Source organism: Vidua macroura, chromosome Z (assembly GCF_024509145.1).
Source record: "Vidua macroura isolate BioBank_ID:100142 chromosome Z, ASM2450914v1, whole genome shotgun sequence".
Lineage (NCBI taxonomy): Eukaryota > Metazoa > Chordata > Aves > Passeriformes > Viduidae > Vidua > Vidua macroura.
The window spans coordinates 80,781,624-80,803,403 of NC_071611.1; positions in this window are offsets into that span (position 1 = coordinate 80,781,624).

The window sequence follows — 21,780 nt, forward strand, 5'->3', positions numbered from 1 at the left end:
TTACTAATAAATAGAGATACTTCCATTAAATTTCTCTTTTTCTTTTTTATTTTAATAGTTCTATTGTGTCTGACTGAGATGGAGTTCATTTCCCCATATAAGACTAAATATTTTAGGGATGTGTTTATGAGGTTAGCTCACTGTTCCTAAATGTAGGGAATAAAGACAGGAAACGTACTAGAAGCTACAGCCATGCTTTAGCAATCTACACAGCTAAAAGCATATGAAAAATATAAAAAAGCTAAAAGTCTAAGGCATCACTTCCAGCAAGTGCTTTTAGTTGAATTCACCCATAAGGAATTCATTGCGTCAACATTCTGCTGACCCAAAAATTTGCTTAAATGAGGCAAATTTGGCTTTGTTGGCTTTGTCATCTTGGTTTGGGGTTTGGCACCAAGTGTCTGCTGTAAGGTCCCTGCAGGAAATGAGCCCTGTGATCTTCACCCAGAGGCATTTGGGCTTTTTTTTTTTCCTTTTATTTTTTTGGTCATAGATAAAAAAGGAAAATAATTTTTCTGTATCAATCTTCCGTATCAATTTCTCCTCAACACAGATCATGGCTCCTCCTTCTCTTCCTCCTTGCCTGGCATCGCAGTCCTCCATCATTTCTCTTTGAAAATGTGACTTTCAGTTGCGATTTATTGGTGTTTTATTAACTCCCATAACCCTTTCACAGACTCAATTCCATTTTACAGATAATCTTAAATTTATATCCACAGCCTGCTACAATTGTGTGGTTCACCAGCTTACCTGAAACAACAACAACAACAACAACAATACTAATAATACTAATAATACTAATACTAATACTAATACTAATACTAATAATATATTATAGAATACAGAATATGTTATAATATATTATTATATTAGATTATATATAATAGTATAATCACAATATATTATAATAAATATTAGTTAACATATATAGTATAATTATATGTGATATTATTGTAATAAAAATAATAATGATAAATTAATAATTCATATATTATACACTATATATTATAATAAAATATAATATATTATATATAATACATTACATAATATATTATATATAATATATAATGAATATCATATATTATATAAAATACATTACATATTATGTTATATAATGTATATTATTATTATATTATATTATATCATGTGTAATATAATAATTACAATATATTATAATAAATATTAGTTAACATATATAGTATAATTATATGTGTTATTATTGTAAATAACAATGATAATAATTATAATTTTAAAAAAAGGGGGTTGGGGTTTTTTTAATTTTTTTTTTTTTTAATAATGTGCCCAGTTCACACCCTTTGTTCAGAATTCATTCTAATGGGGACATTTCCAGTTCTTGGCAAGGAAAGGTTAGAGACTGAAAAAGAATTTCCCCTAGGCAGGGAATATACAGTGCTAGTTCAGGACCATTGCAGAATTACAGGAAAGAAGCCATCATGAGGTTAAATGCCTTCACTGGAGGTCTGAAAATGGATTTTCTATGAATATGTTTAGAGGAAATATGGTCTATAAGGCACATATAACAAAAAAAAAAAAAAAAAAAAAGGAAGATGTTATATTTCCTGTTGCTCTCACATGCCTTTTTTTGACCTTTTTTCCTTAGCTAAAGCACTGGCCTGAATCCTGCTGCTCATGGCTCTGGAATGACTGGCAGGATATGAAGAAAAAGAGGGTTGCTATCATGCAAAGTTCCCCAGAACATGAAAAAAAATTATTTTCTTTTTTTTTTTTTTTTTTTTTTTTTTTTTAACTCACAAGTCTCAGAAACCTCTCACAAGGAGCCACAGGGTCTCTTGCACAATCTTTAAATATCTGTGACTTTTAAGTTTTCTACCTGTGGCAAGCAATGGTGCTGAAAAAAATTTTAGCATAAAGTAAATATTAATAAGCTATTAGAAATATTATTGCAAATTAAGCACCTTATCATGGAGACACTTTAACAAATGGTATTCCAAAGCTCTGAATCCTCAAACTTGTCTCAAAAAATATCAAAGATTTTTTATTACCACTATATACTAACCTGTTGAACCTATATTAATTGTTTAGAGGAAAAGGTTTTTTTAATAATAAACAAGGGCTTTCAAAGGTATATATAGATATTTATATATGTTAATGTATATGAATTTATATATGGATATTTACATGCATCTGGGGGTGTAAAATAAAACACAAAACCAGAGAAATTTTCTGAAACATACACATTCAATATTAATATTATAAATATTTGCCACTTTTAAGAGCTAATCTGCTATCTGATTTTTTTAAAGAGATATAAAATGAATGATACCATTCTTCTGGATCTAAATTACCACTTTTGCTTGAGTCTTCAGACACATTACTGAGATAAGGGAATAATTCCAGAATGTTTTTTAAATACACCTCCCTCATTTTCGTCAGCTCTCCAAGGTTTCATCCTAAGAACAACAACTTCTTCTGATAATTATGTAAATTAAGATAAAGAATTAATTTCCATATTTAGAGAGAGAGAGAGAGAGCACACACATATAAAAATTTGATAATAAAATGCTCCTGAACATGAACAAAGAAATCTGTACCTTTGGGTAGTTTCCCACAGATCTGCAAGCCTCATTTCCTGAGGGTATTTTCAAGGAGGTGATTGCACAGCTGATGGAGAAGGGAGTAGCAAAACCACATTATTTTTGGGATGGTACATTATTTTTTATTAAAGAATGGTTTGGATTGGTAAATATCATCCCATCCCACCCCCAGCCATGTCAGGGACACCTCCCACTGTCCCAGGTGCTCCCAGCCCCAGGGTCCAGCCTGGCCTTGGGCACTGCCAGGGATCCAGGGGCAGCCCCAGCTGTGCCAGGGCCTGCCCACCCTGCCAGGGAACAATTCCTGATTCCCAATTCCCAACATTCCTTCCCTGACTCCCAAGGATGCCCCTCAACTCTGGCCCCACAATCTTCCCCTGTAGTTTTTACAGCCCAGTGCTAAGTGCTGGAATTATTGGTTAATTTTAAGTCCCCTCAGATAAAGGCACTTTACAGGGAAAATTCTATTGAAGGTAACTAGGGGTGTTTCACACAATAAAATGCCATTTGAAAATAAAATACCCAGGTGGCCTAAGTTATTTCACCCTGTCCTTTCCGTGACTTAGGCCTGGTTCAACAGGTCAGGACTCTTTTTTACCAAATGGAGTAAAAATCAATTAGGAGCTAGATTTTAACAAATATGAGCAAGATGAAAATGCAAAGTGTCAGAGAAGAGTGGGGGAAAGCTGCTTGCTGAAGGAAGGCAAGGCCAGCATGGTTTCAAGGGGGAGAGTGCCTTTTTGTTAATACAGAATTTTGTTGGATGAGATGGAGGCTGTTGAATGAGGATTTTTCCTTCAAGTGGTCACTCTACCTCCCTAATTTACAGTCTTTGAATCTGTAGACTTACTGGCATAATTGTTTATATCTTTTCATATCTGCATATTAATTTATGTCCTTTCATGTCATTTTTATATCTACTGTATTTATTTTGATGCAAAATTTGTGTTTTGCATGTGTATAGGCACTATGCATAAAATTATTTTCCCAGGAGGAGCAGGTGGGTCTGCCAGGGGGCTGTCACCACCTCTCTACCTAAAGAGCCCTGTGTGCCTGCCCTTGTCCCTTGAAAGAGTTAGGTCTATTAAAAAGTCCTTCCCACTACAGAAACAGTCTTCAAGTGTAAGTTCAAAGAACCTGGTGGTTTTTAAAGAGAACTTTAAAAATGCCTTTTGGTGCATGGTAGCGTGGCTCAGCTGCTTTTAAACTGACTGACTTATGGACTGGTAGGAGCACCTGGTGGTCTAGTGGAAGGTGCCCCTGCCCACTGCAGGGGTTGGAACTGGATGATTTTTAAGGTCACTTCAAACCCAAACCATTCTCTGATTCTATGATTCAATGGTGACACAGATTTCAGTGCTACCCTACAGTAACTATCCTTAACAAACAATTAGATGCATGTATTTTCACACATCAGGATATTACCTCAGTATTTCTAGTCTTTTTTTTTTTTTTTTAATTTTTTAAATTTTCTTTTAAATTTTTTTTAGATAAAATTAAATATGATTATGTTAATTTTTGCAAGAAGTTGAACTCTGCTTGCTGCCTCCCTTGATGAATATTCCTCCCCTACTCCTCTGTCCCAAATTGTTAGAATGAGATCCAGGAACTGATATTTTACTGCTATGAAATAAAAAAAGTTTGCTGGAAAGAAATTAAATTCCTACTCAGCATACCTATAAATAAGACTGGGTAGGAAATACAAAAGATTTGCAAGTTATAGTAAATTATATGTCAGGAAGTATAGTCTTGATACTCAGTGCTCTGGAATAACAACTACCTCTGTCTTTCCAGTTTTTCTCTCCCATCTCTATTTCACAAGGTATAAAGTTTTCATTCTTTTTCTTTTAATATATGAAAAGTGACAAAGTGAATGCCAGTCTCCCAGAACTTTGGCCCACAGAGAGTTTTCTTCCAGATAAATGTCAATATCTGACTGATTTAGACACGAGTGGGACAACATAGCGTGTGTTACAAATTAATATATAGCTTCATCTGAAATTACACAGGAAATGTAGATCATGGTGTTTTTCAAGTGATTCAATTAGAAATTACCATGATTACCTGTCAGACAGGATACCTATGTACACGTGGGCGTGTTTCGTTTGCCTGCAGGAATTTGAAGGCTTTTTTTTCCTCCACCATTTTAAGCACCATTTAAGGTGCTTAAATGCCACAAATGTTGTCAGGTGTTCATCCTGCAGCTCCTCCTGAGGGGCAGCTCCGGTTTCTGCTCTCTAGGACAGGGACAGGACCCCAGGAAATGGCTGGACCTCTGTCAGAGATTTGAGATGGATTTTAGGGAAAGGTTCTTATCCCAGAGGGTGCTGGGCACTGCCCAGGCTCCCCTGGGAATGGACACGGCCCCGAGGCTGCCAGAGCTCCAGGAGCATTTAGAAAATTCTCCCAGGCATGCCCAGGGTGGGATTTTGAGGTGTCTGTGCAGGGACAGGACTGGATAATCCTTGTGGGCCTTTCCAGCTGTATGGTTCTGTATTGATTCTGTCACTTTTAACCTGCCCTACCATCACTTGGCTTCACTGTGGGTGAAGGTGGAACCCTGAGAGCGTTTCCCAGCTGTAGATGCACAGCTCAGCCTCTCCCAGTTTCATGGTGGGATTTAGATTTTCACTTGTTCCAAGCAGGAAACCTCTGTAGGAGCAAGAAATTAGTGTGTCCAGTGCTTTAGACAACATGGAGCCTAGGAGGAACTTTATTTGTGGTTTAATTGCACAGTTTTATAGGCTATTGTCCTGGTAGTAGCCAAAAATCAAATCAAAAACCAAATCAAAAACCAAAACAAAACCAAGAAAAAAAACCCACCCAAAAACCCCAAACAAAACCCAAACAAACAAATGAAAATAACCCAAATAAAAACACCCCCCCAAAAACCCCAAACGAAAAAACCAAACCAAAACCCCAAGACAACTAAACTCAAAACCAAACAAAATGAACAAACAAATAACCCAAAAACATATGGCACAGTGAAATTGCAAGAGGCTAAAAGCAAGTAATTTGAAAGAGTCACAGCATGAAACAGGTTCAATCTCAACCCAATTCAGGCTTTAATCATTAACTTCTATGAAAATAGCATTAGAGCTGCTTTTAATGTTGATTTTGACAATGATGGCACAATAAGAAATGTGAAAATCCACTTTTTATGCTGGGGAAGGAACAGAAATAAAATTACTATAATGTCACCAAGAACATCTCTGAAGAGTTACTGTGTTTTTAGGAGCATAAACAGTATCAGCAGACCATCTATGCAAGCATATCTCCATAAATTCTTAAAGCACCTGGATATAGGATATAAACCCACAGGTTTATATTACACCCTTGATGATGGCAACTGAAAATTTAAGAATTGGACTGTAACAAGCATGGAAAAGTGGGGGTTTTTTAACAAGTTCTTTTAGACAGACAACTAGGCTGAAGAATAAATTATCATAAGTGTCTTACATATTATTGTTAGAGTAAGGGGTACAGGGACCAGAAGTGCCTCACACTAGGCATAAATTAAACAGAATTTTGAATACAAATTTATCAAAGAAAGGGTCAAACCTAGAAAAAAAACTATGAAACAATTCAGATATTTTGAGGTATCTCTAAAAATTCTTAAGGTCATATTATTTTGGAGTTTTTATTTATTTTTAAACTAACTTAGGTTTCAAAAGAATTAGACCTCTAAGTAAGGTGTCCAGGTTTTGGAAGGGCTCAGGAACAAGATGAAAAATTCTGGATAGGAGACCCTGAGCTGCCAGATTTACAGCATTTTTGTGCAGTGAAAGAGCCAATAGATGAGATTGATATTATGAAAAATATTTACTCATGTGTTTCCTTCCAACACTTAAAACTTGCAATATGCTTGCAAGGAAATATATTGAAACTGTGTACACTGGGCAGGCCTGAAATGCAAATGTTTATGCACAGTATATTAAACATGGCAATGATTCCCTACAGTCAAAAATTTCCCTTCCCTCTTTCTTCAGAGGTCTGCTGCCTTCTAAAGTACAATTACTTCACTTTAAAGGTTTCTGGTTTCAATCCTAACCTCTCTGGGAGTTCTTTTTGGTTGCCTCTAAAGATTTTTTGTGGCATTATTCTTTCCTACTCTTTCCTTCATGCTGCAATATATTACGTTTCTTCTTTTTATATGATTTATATACTTTTATTAAAAGAATTCTCTACTTCCTGAGGGCATTTTGAGGCTAAATTCATTAATATGTATGAGAGGCTCAAACTATAGCACCAAGCACCACTGGGGCTGTATGTATGCGTGTATATAACTCCACAGAAACACAAATCTACACACATATATTAAAACTGATGTATTTTATTGCTAACTGGTACATGTAACCATTACATGAATACACAAATGCTCTGCATTTCCTCTGCATTGTTTTCTCCCGCTGCCTGATCAAGGAGATATGTTTGTTATTCTCTTGGTGTTTGTTACTGTTAATAAACTGCTTTGCTGAATGCTGTGTCTATGCAAACACGTAGGAGCTCCACTTAATGTGACTCAGACTTCTTTACTCTTGGGATATTTCCAGTAGCAGTGGTGCCAGAGTTTATCACGGCCCTCCTTCAGCCTTCCCACCAACACACAGTTTTCAGGTTTTGGTGGTTTTGGGGTTTTACTCCATATTCACAAAGGTGTGATTTGCCGATGCCTATCCAAAGCTTGTTTCAGTATAGAAGGCACTGCACTGTTTGGTAGACCTAAAGTTAGAAGCCTCTAAGCCTTGTTTAGCCTTTTTTTACATCCCAGGTAAATTTGGTCCTCGTTTTCCTAATTGTTAAGCAAATATAGAAGTCAGAACAAATATAGAATCCAGAAGACTGTACATTCACAGTCTGAACAGGAAGGACAAAATGTGAAGCATATCTGCGTTTATAGTTTCTCTTCACAGACTTCCCTGTATATTTTAGACAGGAGAGTTCTAAAGACATCAATTTTATGTATTCACTGATTTTTAGGCACACTCCCTACTCTTTAGATATTCTGGCATGGCCCAGGGTATGCAGAGCACATTGTAGCTTCTTTTTGAGCTGAAATACTGCTCGTTCCAAGGTCTGTTCCTGCCTCAAATTCAGCACCATTTGTTGCCACCATCACACGGCTGATAACATCCAGACTGGAAGATCTTGGGCTTGAAACCAGCTTGCATCTTTTGGGCATTTTAGGCCTGATTTAAATACTATTTTCTAGCCAAATTCTACAGAAAACTTCAGCAAGCTGAGCAGAGAAGCACCTACTAACGTTTAGGTCTTGCTGGGATTTGCACAAAAGACATCCTTGACTTGTCATGGCCCACCCACCTCACCTTTGTTTCCCTCATGTACCTTAACAAAGATGTAAATTTAAGATTTTGGCACTTGTTTAGAGCTGTAATAGAGAATAATTGTAATGCTACATTCTAAAGGGAACTGCGGGCATTTTAATCCTTGTTTTATAGCACTATAATTTATGGTAATGGGGGGAAAAAAACCCAATCTGTATGATAGCATTGCAAAGAATGTTTTAATTACAAGTCAGAAATGTGCCAGTTGATTTTAATAAACTCACAACTAATGTACTGTGCTTTGCAAGGTAAAAGTCTCTCTTCCAAAGATTTTTTTTTAAAGTATAGTTATAAACTGAGGGCTGTTTATCAAGCAACTTGCTTTAAACATTACATTTTATACACATCGTGCATAAAGTCAGTGTGTTAGCCAGCAAAATTACCTTTTCAGTTGCTGACTCATTAGTAGCTGAAAATTATATTCCATTGCATTACCTGTAGGTGAATTAGTTATCCATACCTCTACTTGAAGTAAAAGCAGAGATATTACTTAAAGCAGACAGCCTGCTTCTGAGTAGTCAATATTTGTCACCTGAAAAAGATTTGGAGCTTTGATCAAGTTCTTGGGTTTTCTTTTTGTTTTAGTTTGCTTGGGGTTTTTTGGGGGGTTTTTTTGGGTTTTTTTTTGGTTTTTTGTTTGTTTTTTTTTTTTTTTTTTTGTTTTTTTTTTTTTTTTTGTTTTGGTTTTTTTTTTTTTGGTTTTTTTTTTTTTGTTTTGTTTTGTTTTGTTTTGTTTTGTTTTGTTTTGTTTTGTTTTGTTTTTTTGGTTTTGTGTGTGTGTGTGGTTTTGGTTTTGTTTTTTGCTTGTTTTGGTTTTTTTTTGTTATTTCTGACTCTAGTGACTTTATGCAAAAAGAAATGTGCTCAGGCTCTAACCTGGCCTTTTCATAATCATCCTTCTGCGTGCCATATAAAACAAGAAGATGGTTTAAAAGTGATATATTTTATAGAAAAAATATACTACTTGCCTTGGAAGTCAGTAAAATAGAATTGATGGCATCTGTATGACAAAAGCACTTTATTTCACAGGACAAAATTATTGGAAGGAATAATTTAAGCAAATATGGTCTTAATGATTAAAGTTTTAGGATTTTTCCAAGCAGTGCCATTGTCACTGAAGAAGACAATCTGACACAAGATTCATTAATAGTTTTTGTACATTGGGGTCAGCTAGAAATCATATGTTTTTTTGTTTTATTGTTCCTAATAACTTTTCATTCTGTAGCAAAACACCTCTTGTTGACATCCAAGTGCATAATAAATGCAGTCATTTTACTTCCTATTACTAAATACCATCCCATTTTATTTCCCCTGTCCCAAAATAATTAAAACTCTGCCTGTTTAACTTTGCAATCCTTCCTGCATGGATAGTTCCTCCCAGTTTTGTGCCACTACACGGTTTAGTTATAAAGACTCTAGTTGGGATGCCAGGCTCTAAATGGAAAAGGAAAATTATGCCCTTTGCAGTTAAAGTTCTTGTGAAATTTTTTTGTGATGTCCTCAGACACGGTCTCTTTTCAACACACTCAGTTGCCAGCCCTACTTCAGTTCCTTCTTTAGTCTGCAATTCTTTTAGTAGCAGTTCTTTTACTCATCTCTTCTGCTTCAACAAGTAATTACCCAGGTGGTTTGTAAATGTCTTAGAAGTCTAAATTTCTCATAAAGCATAACTGGCTCCATTGTCTGCTATCATTGAGGTTATTAGATCAAAACTTGGGGAATTAGAATTGGATTAATATGTCCCCAGGTAGAAACTCTCTCACTATTCTGCCTCAAAGAGTTTTGACACAAAACTTTAAGGTTTGTATTAGATTTACTCCACTCATTCATGTATAAGGTATATCATAACATTTACCTGGCTGTGTTCTACATATATTTCAAACCTATCTGGTATTTCAGTACCTCTCTGTTTTGTTACTTTCTCATGCCTTCTACCAGGAACAGCATCTGATGTGTTGGATACAGTCTAGGAGATGTGGGGTTTGAACGTTGCCCATAGGAAAGGAAACAGGATGTGTCTGACCCGGGGGGTGGTGGGCTGCTCTCACCTCTGCCCTGCTCAGCAGAAAGATGCTGACTGTTTTTGCTGACGTTTGGGAAAGGGGAGGATCATCTTCTCTGCTCTAAAAGTAAAAGAACACTCAAGAAAAGTTTCAAGCTCGCCCGCCTCAAACAGGAAGAATAACTCGAACTTCGGAGGCAGCTGGGGTTTTAAATTATTCATTTTCCCTGCAATTTTTATTTTTTTTTACTGTCTCGGGCAGTTCTATGTTGCAGCCTAGTTTTCATGATAACCACTTTGAATCATCTAACTCCCCTGTATTTTGTGGGGGAAAAACTCCTAAACCCTTACCCTGAAATTCCCCCAAGGACCTCATTATCCATCAGTTTGCTCAATATCACAAGTTGTGATAGGATCAGGGAGCTCATGCAGGACCTCCAAAATCCTGTGCTAGCATTTGACCCACTCTCCCTTTACCTGGCTCATGCTCAGCAGAAGTTTTAGTCACCCCAACCACAACCACAGCAATGAAATACAGCGCAGGACACGAACTGAAGTGCATGTGTGGGACGATCAGTGGCTCTCCCTTGACTTGTGTGAGGTGCAGAGCACCTGCAGAGGACCAAAGCCATCGGGACATATTTCATTGTGCACCTCCAGGAGCCTCGTTGTGAATGGCCTTGCTGCAGCTTTCCCTGCTTGCGTTAGGGATGAATTAGGGGAGAGCGGGTGAGTGAGCAGCAGCCCTGCAAAGCTGGCATGATTCATCTGCTCTGCCAGCATGTCCTTTCACATCCCTACATCTCTCTTAAACATGCAGCAGGGAGGTGATAACCACATCCTTTGTGCACAGATATTTAAATCTCGTGTCTTGCTGGCGTCTTTTGCACGTATAAAGTTTCATCCCTGCCATCACCTGATGTGTAAATTCCATACAGTGGAGGAGGAGGAAGCATCCCGACCTTCAACTGCTACTTCCTACTGCATAACCTCATTCTTCCTTGAGGTGATTTTTTCTCCCTCACGCTGTGAAAAAAAAGAAACTAGCCATGTAGTCTATCAGAACAGTGCAGCAGGAATGTTTTACTGTAATGGAATGAAACTTTCATTTATCGCAGAGTTCTGACCGCAGGTTTTCCTGTGGTCTGGAGTGTGTTAGGTCTGTACAGTGACATGAGTAACTGAGCCCATGTGGACTCTGATTTCCCACCTGAGAATCGGGGTTTGCAGCTTTTAAAAAAATGAGAATTGGCGTAGGTTGAAGAATATTCCCTGATACCATAAAATACTGGACTATTTAAGGTTGAAAGAGTTCTTAAAAATCATAAAGTTGAACCATTCCCACAGCACTGTCAAATCCACCACTCAACTACATCTCCAAGAGCCATGTCTACAGATCTAAACATCTCCAGATATGGTGGTGACTGAACCACTTCCTCGGCAGCCTGTGCCAACACCTGACCACCCTTCCAGTGAAGAAATTTTCCTTGATTTCCAACCCAGACCTCTCCTTGAGGCACAGCTTGAGGTAATTTTTCTGTTGTCCTGCCCCTTGTTCCCTGGGAGCAGAGCATGGCATCCTGTCAGGGAGTTGTGGAGAGCCAGAAAGTCCCCCCTGAGCTTCTTTTTCTCCAGGCCGAGCCCTCCCAGCTCCCTCAGCTGCTCCTCATAAGATTTGTGGTCCAGTATGGGTTTCTGTCCAATATTCTGTGCACCTTTCCTTCCCAAATCAGGTGAACTCTCTCCTCTTCAATTTCACTCCTCTAAGTTACAAGGAATGACATTCTAATAGGTGCTTTTGGAGAGCTGGAACTCTAAAACTGAATTGCAGTGCCTTTATTTTTTCCATAACTGCAGTTCTTGTCCCTTTCTTGTTTCAGTGCTGATACATAAAATCATGATTTTGGCTGTCATTTATAGGAGCTATGTAAGTAGCTACAACAGATGCTTTGTTCTTTCCATCAGAATGTTGCCACTGGAATACAGAACAATAAATTCAACTTATAATTAAATTTTGCTACAAAAACAAACAAACAAACAAACAAAACAACAACAACAACAACAACAAAACCCCACACAAACTTATTTTACATATACACTTCCAGGTGATAAGGTAGCACAAAAGACATGTATCATGACATGCTGTGATTACTAAAGCAGGCTTTACAATAACTTGATAATAATCCCCAGATCTCACATATAACCAGGCCTAATTAATTCCCCTTGATTACTATCTAAGTGGCAGAGCTTTGCTTCAGTGTTTTTTCTAATAACAAAATGGGTATTTTCATTCACACAGTTCCAAAAGTTTGGGAGCCAGTGCCTTTTTCCAAAATGACATTTTCACCACAACTCTGTGTCTCAACTGAAATCTAATCTTGCTGCCTTGCCGTCCTGCTGTCTAAATAAACAGAACCAGAATTGATAGAGAAAGGCATTTCAGATTATTGCTTTAGAATCTGCGTACGACTTGAAATTCATTATAGAAAATGAAGTGCAATGACTTGTTTGAAGGTAAAAGGAATGTGCCCATGCTCATATGAAGAGAAACAATATCACAGAAAAGAAGTGGCTCTAAAAAGATTCAGGTTGGGGCAAGCAAGATGAAAAGATCCTTCCATTTTACTGCTGGTATTAATTCATATTTTTGCTAAAAGGTGGGGTTTTTTTCCCTGTTTTTGGATACCTGTTAACTGTCCCAAGCCTCTCAGCCTAGACCTTAAATCAGTGCAAGGAACAATGATTTAGAGTGTATGATAATTTGGTAACAATCTTCATTAGCCCCAAAAAGTAACCTTTAAATTTTCTTACCTACATTATTACAGGTGTGGATGTTCTAGGATTTGTGCTCAGAGTTTGCATAAAATGGCTGTTGGTCTTCTCAGTGTTCAAAGAAGATAATTCCTGTATAACCCATCCCTGAAAGGTGTCCTTGCCCATGGCAGAGGTGGCATTGGGGGTTTTTAAGGTCCCTTCCAAACCAAACCCTTCCGAGAATTTGTGATTCTACGATTATGTGAATCTGCCATTGTCAGATTCCATGATATTTGGGTTATTTGTAGCTTATGTGAGGCTCAGCTTTGTAATGACAATATGCCTGTTTTGTTATCCACTTTTCAAAATTACCCCTAAATACTCTGAACTCTGACAGTGACTAAATGCAAAATTCAGAATATTATTAATCTCCTATATACAGAAGAAGGAAGCAATTCTTTGGATAGAAAATCAAGATGTAGTGTTACATCATCTTGGCCTCAATTCCAGGCATTCCCTGCGTATAAATTTGTATTTACCAAATTACAACATGTTTTCAGCACAATGCTTATAGTTAGACATCTAGAATTCGATTTGCAGTAGGATTTTGTTATTTTCCCACTTGATTTCACTTGGAATCAAATTATTTTCAGAATTCCCCATAAATAGCACCCTAAAATTTCAGCTTGATTTATCTCATAATAAAATCTTTCAATGCATGGAACACCTAATGGTGTGATTAGGTGAAAAAGCAGACAGAGTCAATGGTATCAAGGACAGGAGGCAATGGGCACAAATGGAAAGATAAGAATTTCTACTTAAATATAAGAAATTTACTTTGAGGATGTTCAAATCCAGAAGTTTGGAGAGTTTGGAGATTCTCCATTCTTGGATATAAGAGTCATGGACAATGTGCTCTATCTGGCTGTTTTTTAACAGGGAAGTTGAATTCAACATCTGGAGATATCTCTCCTAACATCAATAATTCTGTGATTGAGGAATTAACCCATTGACTTTAGCAAATAATTTGATTTGTGCAGGTGTTTTTCAGTAAGGAAGATATCTATTCCTGTTTTAAAGATTATGAGATCTCACTTCATCCTTGGAAATTCTTATTTAATTACTCTTGCTCTTGTTCACAAAATTGTATTTCCTTTCCAACCCATGTTTTTGTAGCTTTAAAAAAAGTACTTGATATCACAACATGTTTCAAGACATTAATATATGATAACGTTTTTTATCATTGCTGTCATACTAGGTTTTATGTAAAGAGAGTGCTCCCATATTTTAATAAATTTTGGATGTTCCCACCCATTTCTCCAATAAGAAGATGTAAAAATCCTCCTCCGTCTTTGCACACACAAAATATGAGCATACATGCAGAATAAAGTCATATATGACGAAACATTCTGCAGGAAAATGGGGCCAGTTGGTGCCCCAATCTCCACTGAATTTTGAATTTTCATCCCTTTCAAAGTAATCTGTCTTGCACGTCAATCCCAATTCCCTGAAATGCTTTAACACCTGGAAAGACAAGAAATTTTACCAGTAAAACGTAGGAAGTTACAGCTTTTCCAGACCTAACGTGCATCACAATCATCAATTAAAGACTTATTTTCTGTACAGTGGAGAGGCAGATAGACAATTCTTCTGCATCCAAACATCCCACTGACTCTATTTTTAATCTCTTCAGACAGAAATTATACAATGCTTTTTGAGGATGTTAACTTACTTTTTCTTATACTACATTTTTACTTTATTTTTAAAGCTCATTATAAACTTAGAAATGTAATTGTCCAAATTCTATTACTATACAGAAATGAGATAGAAATTAAAGATTGCTCTTTTTAGGTCAGCACTATGCTTTAACCTCCAGAGAGATTCCAATGGTGCTTATAAAACTCTTCATTTTTTTTTCAAATTAATGTCGAAATAGCAACCAGCTAGTAGAGGAAGAATTTAGAAAGCAACTCCAGGTGGGGCTTTCTTTTTAAGGAAAAAAAGCCATCTTTAATTCCATAAACAACAGTTTAAAAATCCAGCAATAAGAATGAAAGACTAAAAAATGAAAAATAAAAAAAGAAACCAAAGAAACCATGCTAAAACAAAACAAAAATTAAAAAAAAAAAAAAAAAAAAAAAAAAAAAAAAAAAAAAAAAGCAACTGGCCAATCAACCAAACAAAAAAAACCCAAAGCCTTTAGTTTTCACTGATGTAAATAATTCAGCTCAGAAAAACTTCAGCTCAGCTCAGCTTCAGGAGAGCTACATGTTTGCACACAGCAGCTGATAAACTGGCACTGCTTCCCACATTATTTTATTTCCTTGTCTCATGTGATTTCTCATTAAATATTATTGTCCTCTTCTGGCACTCAGCTGTGATAACGTGAAAGCAATACAGATAAGAAATTCATTTGTTATGGATGAGGGATTCTCCTAATTGGAAAGGAATATTCCTAAGAACAATGTTTTGTTGACGTGGGTTTAATATCTGACTGGTTTGATAAGGTAAATAAGACTCAGAACAGTTTAGACTGCCAAAAATGTAGGTGTCACAAAGGATGTGGTTGAATTCAGCTGAAGTTAATGAAACTCTACTTTTAATTTAAGAAAAAAAAAAAAAAAAGTCATTGCTCTTTAGCACATCAGATGTAATTGGCTGTAATCCACTCAAATAAGTATTGTCATGATATAAAGTATATTTGCCATCATGCATTATTCTCTTGGCCTAAAAATTTTTCACTGTGTTCTTAAAATATGCTGCACTATTAATAGCCAAATGGAATATGGCAAATAAAAGAAACACAATTTTTATTTTTAATTAAATGTTTCTTGAGTTTTGAATCAAAAGTTTCCAAAAAACTGTAAAAAATTATAGGTCAAAAGTGAAGTTATATGAGCTATGAGCTATATATTTCTTCCTGTTTCCCCATCATTTCCCCACCATAACTGTAATGAATGAAAGAAAAAAAAAAAAAAAAAAAAAAAGAGAAACATTAACTGATTAAAAAAAAAGAGAATTTGTTATGCTCTACAAAATAAATGTTTTGCTTTACCACATAACTGACTGAAAAATTTCTTTCCTGAAGCTGCCTCCTGTTAATTTTTTTGAATGTATTTTAGTCAATTTAATTTTTCACACAGCCTATTGCAGTGTGAAGACTACTTGTGGAACTGAGATTTAATAACATAGTATTTTAATTTTCCACCAACATAGAATTGTCACGTATTCTTAGCCTTTAAGTAGCTTTATATGTAAAATGACAGTTATTGATGGTTCAGATACATAATTTTAAAGTTTAGCTCTATGTTTCTTTTTAAGCCTGACTTGTTCACTAGAAATAAGTTACAACTTTGCAATGTTAAATGACTAAAATATGAAATTGCTTTCAAGCCCTTTTTTCTGAAAGTCATTAAGAAATCACAGTATTCTAAATATATTTTTTTGCTCTAGCAGTGGAAGAATTTCTTTTAAATGAGCTAGAAAATCTAAATATGTATTTGCAATAATATTTATTTTCAAAACAAACCAAAGTTTGCTAAAACAAGAAAACAGAAGACATAGATATGCATGCATGAGTACCTGATTTTTAGATGCTCATTATTACCTGATAAGGGCAGAATTTAAAAAAGCTAATCTTTCCATCAGAATACACAAAGTCTTAAGACTACTGGTGAAAACCAGAGCTGGGAGAGGTAAAACCACAAATTAGTGAATTCTGCAGTGAACAAGAGTGCTGTGTGAATGAAGAACAAGAAAAATTAATTTAACCTGTGCTGCTAATCAAGGTGAATGAAAAGGCAGGAGATATACAGCCTGGAGAAATAAAACCACTGCACCTGGGGAGGCTTTCCATGCAAGCAGCAAAGCATGGCCCTGCAAGACAGCAGGTCCTTTCCACAGCACAGTTGTTTATCAGTGGGCTGCAGCTCCGGATGCACAGTGAAATTTTTGGTTTAATTCGTTGGAATCATTGTGGAGACCTGTGAAAATGTCGAAATAAGCACTAGTTCATCAGCACGGAGAGCAGAAACCATCTCTCGTGGGCTGCACGATTCAGAATTGGTTGCTATGATGATTTAACCCCGTGTTAATGGAAAAAAGTCTTCTCAAGTGGACTGAAGGGACATTTTTGTCATAAATCCAGACTTAGAAATTACCAAAGAGTTGGCTTTTTTTTTAAAAGAAACAATTTTCCTGTTGGCCTGCTGTTTCATTATATTTTACACAATATGAGGCAATATTTGAGGAAGTGGCAGCACCCAGATTTACATATTGAAGAAGGTAAATTCTTGCACAGGGGATAACAAAACAACATTTCAAGACCTTCAGGAAAACAGTAACCTTATCCCTGGAATATGATTGTATATAAGTAAACCTATATTTTGAAAAAAATCCCCTTCATATCTACGACTGAACAAGAAGAAAAAAAATAAAGGAAAAGTTTTCTTTGTTTTGAACTTTTCAATTTTTAACCTAGGTTATACTCATCTGTAGGGCTGTGATGGATTGACCTTGGCTGGACTTTGGGTGCCCAAAAAAAGCTGAAAAATTAGCTTGAAAGCTGCTCCAGGCTGTGGCTGTGCGCAAGAACCGATTAAAAAAACCACACTAATGCACTGCCAAAATTGAGAACCCTTTTTCCTCTCAGTTGCTTTCTTTTACACTTAGTGACAGCTATATCCAGAAGCCTATCTTTGTAAAAATTTAGCAGCAGAAACAGAATGTTGCTCCCCATCTTCAAGAGCTGAGGCACTGTAGAGTGCTGCACGTTTCTTCTGGGCTCAGAGTGATGATTTGGAGTAGGTGGCTGTGCAAATGTTAGAAGAAAGATGAGTGGTTTGGGAAGCTTTTGGTCTTTTGAAGTGGTGGTTTGGGCACAGAGAAAAGTTATGCTTTGCGTTAATGAGCAGAACTCCAATAAATTGTTGCAGGCAAAACTTGCACAAATTTATGAGCAAATAGTGATGCTTTGAAAAGATTTGATATCCGAAACCCAAAGAGAGAGATACTGAAGTGTTGGGGTGTTTTTTGTGGGTTTTGTTTGGTTTGGTTTTTTTTTTTTTTTTTGGTTTTTTTTTGGTTTTTGTTTTGTTTTGTTTTGTTTTGTTTTGTTTTTAATTATTATTTTTCTGCATACTTTAATTGTACATGGCTCCCCAGAACTGTTCTGTCTCCACCAGTTGTCGATGATTAGCAGAGGTTTCCCCCTCTTTTTCAAGAGATTCAACGGCGCTCTCAAAAGCATTCTGAAAGGTAAATACTCTTTATAGGACCAGGAATGGGAAGCAGGCTTCTGTTCTCTTTGTGGGAAGAGCAATGACCACAGCTATGGTTCATCTGTCTTAAATCACAACACACCCCCAGCAGAGGGAAAAACCGACCGCCTATAAAGTTTATTAGGTAAATTCTCTTTATTTTCTGTTAGACAGTGAACAAGGCTTGGAGGAACAATCAAAATCATAAGGATGATTATTAGCATGTGAAGCATGTAAATATGCTTGCATATTTAATTTTAACTGAAAAGTCTTTTTCATTCTATACTTGTCTGAGTGCAGGTTGTGTTACTGGATGAGGGGAAATCTGCCCGTTTTGCTGGCTTGCATTAATAGTATGAGGATTTTCATCCTCCTGGTGTCCTGTAAGGCTCAGAGTCCTTCATTTTCCTGCCTTGACTCTAATGTGAGGTTCCTGCTTTTTGCAGAAATGCAGCACCGCCACACCTGCCCCCGAGAGGCTTCTGATAGCAGCAGGGTTCAAGCAGGTCCCCTGAGGTCCACAAGTGTTCAGTGAGGGCAAAGCACTAGAAAATGAACAAGCTGATGTACTTCTGGAGGTCTCTGATGCCTAATTATGTCAAATGATGTCACTCTCACAGTGAATACTGGAAGAAGTTAACCAAAGTTAATTAACATGTGCTTTGGCAAGTCGGCTCAGTTTAATTATTCTGCTGCATTCTGTTAGGGCAGACTATCCAGATAGTAATGCTGAAAAAAATTCCTTGTAAAATTGCTATCTTGGCTGAGGGCTCTGTACCATGAGTGATTGCTCTTGTGCCCTGGCTGCTGAGTGGTGCATTTTTTTTATGAGTTACCATCAGACTCTGTTTCTAGAGATACAGCTGCCAAGGAAAATAGTGGGTTAAATGATGTTAGGATATGAAGAATGGGATTGGATGGCTCTAAGATGCATTCCAACACAAACCATTCGGTGATTCTTTAATTCTCTGATCTTGATTCTTACAACTGAAAGAAAACTAACCCCACCAATATTTCACATCTTACAGACAAACCAATTGGAAGAAAGTGATGTTTTAATGACACAGTACTCTCTTTAGAGTTTCAGGAGGTCCTTTGGGCCAACGTCCCACTCACTATTTTTACACTATTCAGAAAAGTCTCACTTTTTGAGGAAAAAAAGGAGAGGCTACATCTGATATTCTATATGTACACAGGTTAGAGCAAGAGGAGCTAACATGGTTGTAAAAGTATGACCAAGCAGATCCCAGCTGGTTTTTTTTGGTTGTTTGTTTTTGTGTAGGCTTTTTGTTGGGTTTGTTTTGTTTTGTTTTGTTTTGTTTTATTATTTGTTTGGTTGGTTGGTTGGTTTTATTGTTTCCTTTTTGGTGACTTTTTCCTGGTTTTTGTTTGTTTGTTTTTGTTTGGTTGGGGTTTTTTGGGTTTTGTTTTGGTTGTTCGGCTGTTTGATTTGGTTTTGGTTTTTTTTCATTATATAAGATGAAATACATTTTTAGACATGGTTTCTTCACAAAAGTGGAAATTCAGAGCAATTCAGTTTTTTGTCAGCCTTAGGGGAAAAAAAAATTAAAATTTGCATTTCTTTTTTCCACTTGTAAACATCCCACAGAGAATGTTTTCAACAAATGAAACCAAGCTACATATGATTCTAGCAGAAAAAAACCCCACAGAATAAAATATGGTTTTTATCTGTTTCTTCTGGCTCACACTGTACAGATTGTCTTGAGCTGATTTCTGATGTTGCTTTCACTGATGTGAATGAAAACCCTTGACATCTTAGTCTTGCAGCTGAAGACTCCTTGGGAACTACACTCCTCCTCAGCACAGACAATGTGCCTCTGTGACACAATCATGGACACTCACCACCACGAAAACTGCTCTATTTAGACCAAAAAAGACCGCAAGATTTCTGAGGAAATAAAAGTGAACCACATAATAATAAAGTTTACCTGGCTGAATAAACACTTCCAAGCTCTGTATCTCAGCATTTTAGGGTTTTGAGGGTTGATAAGTCTTGACTGAGGTCTTCAGCATTGATCAGTATTCTGTTTTCCAGTGGGAAACGTAGTTTTTTTTTTACCTGAAAAGATGGCTTGGCCATGTATTTCAGAATTGTCTCAGTCTCTCCTGACATCCAAGCTGAAGCGATAAATTTTTTGACTTCCTGTTCCCCCCGCCAGGAGGGGGATATCTAGCAGCATGCCTGCATCAGTGATTTTGCATGCAAAGTGGAGGACAGAACGCCACATGGTGCTAAGACAGACCTGTTCTGTGTTTTACAACAGAATAATGCCAGGGAGGAGGTCAAACCTTCTGCAGTTGCCATGTGACAACCCTCCACAGCTGAAAATCCTGTAAATCTAGGGGATGACCAAACCAATTGATTTAGATCATGGCATAGATGGAAGTGGAAGCATATTATCCACTTTGTGGATTTGATTTGGAGGATGATTTATGGTCTGCAGCCTTGAAGTCTAGCAGAGCTTTCATGTCCAAAGAGCTGTCAGGCAAGTGGGCTCACACATTGCACATCTCAGTGCTGAGGCAGGAGCAGAGTTTGCAGCTGCACAAAGAACAGGTTGCAGAAATGTCCTGGGTTAAACCCAGCACTTCCTTCTCACACAAAAAAAATATTCTTTCAAGGCCCTCCTCCAAGCAAAAATATATCCTCTTCATGCTTTATAAAACTCCGTGAAATTCTCCACCAACCCAACCTGAAGCATCTGAAAAGGATTTCTTTTGGAGCATTTCAGCTCTCTTTCTCACTTACAATGCCCTCATCAACTGAGCTTGTACCTCAACAATTGAAATGAATTTTCCTTTTCTTCACATTCAGATACCTTTTTCCATCTGGCATCTACTGCAATCTTGTTTTCCTAGTTGCCCATTAACAAAACACATTAGGAAAACCTCTGGGTACCTTTAGGGAACAAGTATTGACTTACAAACTTCTATGGAAGAAAAAAATTGTTTCTTCCTGAGAAAATGATCTCCTCTGAGATGTCAGACTGTTTTGACACTGAATTGATGGATAACCTTGTTCTGCTCTAACAATTACATTCTAGAAAGCCTCACTGATTAAAACATGATTCTTCTACTTTGGATTTGGGACTGCCACATGTCTCTTACCCAGTCTTTGCAACGGAGACATTGGAAGTCAACATAAATACCCTTGTAAGCGTGAGAAGAACATAGTTGTAAATTTCCTTTGGGTCAAAAAGATTAATTTGTTCTATTAATTAGCATTCAGGCCACTGAGATTTAAATACAACTTGCGGAATGCTAAGCAAAATAGTCTACAAGGATCTAATACCTACTTTGTTCTACTTGATTAAACACAACACAAGTGCCACTGGACCTCTTGGAACTACATAATATACTTTTATGCCCAGATGTCCCAGTTTCTCCTTCATTTGCATTTACTCAGACTTTTAAACTGCAGTACTTGCTATCAAATCTCCCATGCAGAGAGAAACTCTGAAAGAAATCAGCTTTCTTCAGCCCAGTGATTTTTTTCCCTTTTTCTTTTCCCTTTTTCCTTTTTCTTTCCTTTTATCTTTCTTCCTTCCCAAACTTCCTGTATGGCCTAAACCTCCAATTAACATCAGGGAGAACTGATAAGCTGTAGACTGGTTTTATTTCTATCCAAATATATCTATATCTAATATATGTATTTGTGTGTGTATATATATATATACAATATGTGTATATATGTGTATATTTATATATATATATAATGTGTGTAAATACAATGTATATATTTATACTTATTTGATTGAATAAGTAGATTGTGTCTGCTAATTCACATCAAGAATCACACAGTCACAAGCTCTTCTTGCCATGCT